This window comes from Tamandua tetradactyla, chromosome 5, assembly GCF_023851605.1.
Source record: "Tamandua tetradactyla isolate mTamTet1 chromosome 5, mTamTet1.pri, whole genome shotgun sequence".
NCBI classification, from domain to species: domain Eukaryota; kingdom Metazoa; phylum Chordata; class Mammalia; order Pilosa; family Myrmecophagidae; genus Tamandua; species Tamandua tetradactyla.
This window is the reverse complement of record NC_135331.1, coordinates 2,129,554-2,133,308: the sequence shown is the minus strand read 5'-3', so window position 1 is coordinate 2,133,308 and position 3,755 is coordinate 2,129,554. Positions and strand designations below refer to the sequence as shown.

Genomic DNA, 3,755 nt, shown 5'->3' with positions numbered 1-3,755 from the left:
GTGTGAGCACCAGGTCCCGGGTTGGGCGCCAGGGCAGCATCCTCTCCTTCCGGCGGCTGCCAGCCTCGCCTGTAAAGGGTTGTACAGCACTGCTTGAACTGGCGTCTCTGATCACAAGCGGCGGCAGCACTGGGCACATGGTCCTTAGCAGTCCGGAGCTTCCTTTTCTCCCCATTGCCTGCTCACATTCTTTGGCCCATTCTTTATGGGGTTTCCTGTGTTTCTCTTGTTGATTTATAAAAATATCTTATATTCTAGGCATCAATCATTTGATGGTTTTAAAGATCATAAATATCTTCTCCCATTCTGTCAGTTATCTGTTATTTTTTTGCCCATGGTCTCTTTCACTGAACAAAATACTTAATTCTAATATAATAAAATTAATAACTTTTCTGCATATGTTTTATGCACCGAAATTTAGTTTAAGAAATTATCCTCAGCTTCAAGGTGACATATTGTGTACACTTTTACGCTATTTCCTTTTTTTTACAGTGTAGAATTTTATTATATAGCATTGGACACTGTTAAGTCAATAAACTTTTATTTACGGTATTCCACATGTTGAGTTTTATTCTGCTGTTCCAAGTCACCTTAGTTCCTTTAAAGCTTGAGGCAAGATTTATCTTCAAGATAACCTATTTTAAAAGGAATCCACCACTGTTGATACAAGAAGCAAGACAAGAAGCTTCTGTTGTCACAACTCCTTTACTTTAGTTGGCCTTTTCTTCTCTACTTGTGTGTAGACATACTGATTGTCCCTAGTATTCTTGGAAACTAATTTCTTCAAATTATTCACTTAGAGGCCTTCAGAAACAGAGCTGGCAGATCTGCAATGTTCTCAATTTCAGACAACCTCTTATCATGTGTTTGCATCTTATTCACTCCTAAATAAAACTTGCCACAAAGTAGAAACTTGTGGGATATACCCACACCTAAAAATGTTTTTCCTATGAAATTTATTCCTAAATTGCACAAAATCTAGTTGAACTCATTTCTTGTCTCAGAATCTCAGAACAAAATGAGATTCCTTCTTGGTTTGTCCGCATCTGAAGCATGACATACCAGAAACTCCAAGCATCAGGTTCAAGGTAAGTATGGAGAAATAAAGAAATGTGACCCCGCCATACAGCATACAAAAAAAAAAAATCTTAGCTCACTGGTTCAATGCTGAATTGGTATATCCTAAAATGAATAGCATCAGCAGGACCTTCCTTGTATAAACATATAATTTCATTGTTTTTTTTCTGTTCTTGAATTTCCTTCGATCTTGTTCTGAGGTTCTTCTTCCTTGAAAGTTAGATAATTTATTTCTTCATCAACAGGAATATGTATCCATGCTTATCTTTATTTCGTTCTAGTGCAGTATTACCTTGTTTGACATTTATATTCCTGTCTGCATTGCAAGGTCATTCTGACTTCCGTCAGATGTTTTTGGCCTTTGAATTTGTTTTTCTCGACAAAGTTTTTTCTTCACTATTTTCCCGTTTGCATTCATCTTTGGTAATTCTGAGCTTATTATGAAATAATCCTCCTCCACCAGTTTGATATCACATTCATCACCAAGTTCAAGATGCGTTGTATCCTTATCCTCTACCACCAATTCTTCAATAGGAGAAATGTATCCATCATCATCCAAGTACTTATCTCTACGACTGTCAAGATCTTCTTTTTCTAAATCTTCACCAACATTCATTCGTTTCAAGGATTCCTTGAGGTGGTATTCATACTTTAGTTTTTCAATGTAGTTGAAAAATCCTCTTGCGATAGCTTGCTCAAAGGTTAGAATTTTCTTCCAAGGTAATGGCTTTCTTCCATTCTCTGATTGTAAAAACGAGAACCAGGGTCCTCTGTCTTTCACTTCTGTTTTGCCTGTCTGTGAACTTCTGGTGCTTCTTCTTCCTTTTGGTCTTCCCTTAGGTCTTCCTGTTGGCTTACATTTCCTCCTTTTACGTTTCCTTTTCTTGAATCTTTCAAAAATAGCTTTTAAAGTTCGCGGTATTGGTTCCCAAGAGGAATCGCTTGATGAATCTCTATTTTGAACATTTTCTTGAAAATAAAATTTCCTAACAGGGCTTCCTTGCCTCTGCTTAGGTGATGAAGGAATACACTGAGTTTTAAATAAACTGCTACCAGACGATGAGCTATCACTTTGATCTTCAGTTTCTACAGCAGCTGTTTTGTAGTCGAGAGAATCCATCACTGATACAGCAAATATCTCTCGCAACAGGAACGGAGAAAGGGGTACGCTGTTTCCTTTTATATTTATGTTTTTAATTCATCCAGGGCCCACTTATAATCAGGTAGGAATTCAGTCTTGCTTTCCTGCCCGTGATGCCCAGTTTTCCCAGCGCCCTTCTCTACACGCTTCACCGTTTGTGCACTGGCTCTGGAGGCATCTCATCGGAGTCTTGAAGCCCCGTGTAAACATGCTGCTCAGCTCTGCTGGGATTGATGAGATGCTCTATTTGTCGTTGACTGTGCTGCCTCGAGGGCAAATGAACCCAAGCTGCGTGAAGCCGCAGCAACATCTTCATCACCTGCAGCACAGAACACAAATGCTCCCTGCTTTTACTATTGCAAGTGCAGAGTTTGGGGTCCCACAGACTGGTGCCTGGGCTCTGGCCCCCAAAAGCAGATCCTCAAATGAGGGCTCGTGAACAAGTGATTTCATAAGGAAACACTCTCAGGCAGCACAGGACGGATAGATGAATGGATGACGGACAGATGAATGATGGATGGATGGATGAAGGACAAATGGATGGATGATGGAGTGGTGCATGGATGATGGGTAGATAATGGACAGATGGGTGAATGGATGATGGAATGTTGAATGGATGGACAGTTGGATGAATGGATGTTTGGATAGATGGAGGGAGGGAGGGATGATATGATGGATGGATGATGAACAGATGAACGATGGATGGATGGATGATGGACAAGTGCATTGATGGGTGATGGAGTAATGCATGGATGATGAATGATAGACGGATGGATGGATGCATGGATGGAGGAGAGAAGGAGAGATGATGTAGATGGATGGATAGTGAATGGATGGAAGATGGGTGGATAAATGGATGGATGGATGGATGGATGATGTGGATGGATGGAAAATGGGTAGATGATAGAGTGATACATGGATGATGGATAATGGACAGATGGATGGGTGGATGGATGGATGATGTGTTAACCAGGCAGGGACTCCGGCCATTGGTTCTCTGGATTCAGGTAAGTCTCCACATGTCAATTTGTCCTAGTGTGGGTTATTGAGGGGGCTGAGACTCTCCACATTACCCACCCTCCAGCTTCACCACAGGAATCAGACAGGAGCAGGCTCTGGCTCCAGCACTCATCAGGCTACATCTTCAGGCACCCTGACATTGCTCTGTTCCCTAATGTTCTGTGGGGGGAGTTCAGGCCTCAGCAGCCCTGCCCCTTCTCCCGCTGGTTGGAGAGGAGGGTCCTGGGGCTCAGTGCCTGTGCCCCTGAGGAAGCTCCACTGGGGAGCATGGGAGAGGGGAGGCAGCGTGGGTGCCGGGACAGAGCTGGGGAGCAGCACCCCCAGCCTGGGAACAGGTGGTCCTGATGGTGGAGGCAGTTGGCATCTGGGAGCGTGCTGCCCCTCAGTCCAGCCCCTGCCCATCAGTGCACCTGGCCCAGCGGGCCGCCCCTTGGGCCCCTCCTCTAACAGGGATTTCTCTGCTGTGGGAAACTCTCACGGCCCTGGGCAGCCTGAGACCCAGATATGTGGCCCACGC

General features: G+C 43.6%; 1 pseudogene across 1 annotated transcript; it reads right to left on the bottom strand.

Moving 5' to 3' along the window:
* Positions 1 to 507: 507 nt before the first annotated feature.
* LOC143682213 (TATA box-binding protein-associated factor RNA polymerase I subunit D pseudogene) lies at positions 508 to 2,235 on the bottom strand (annotated as a pseudogene). The gene is made up of 2 exons (XR_013175034.1): positions 1,370 to 2,235; positions 508 to 1,287 (listed from the first exon to the last, which is right to left on the bottom strand). The product of XR_013175034.1 is annotated as a TATA box-binding protein-associated factor RNA polymerase I subunit D pseudogene (transcript).
* Positions 2,236 to 3,755: the final 1,520 nt, after the last annotated feature.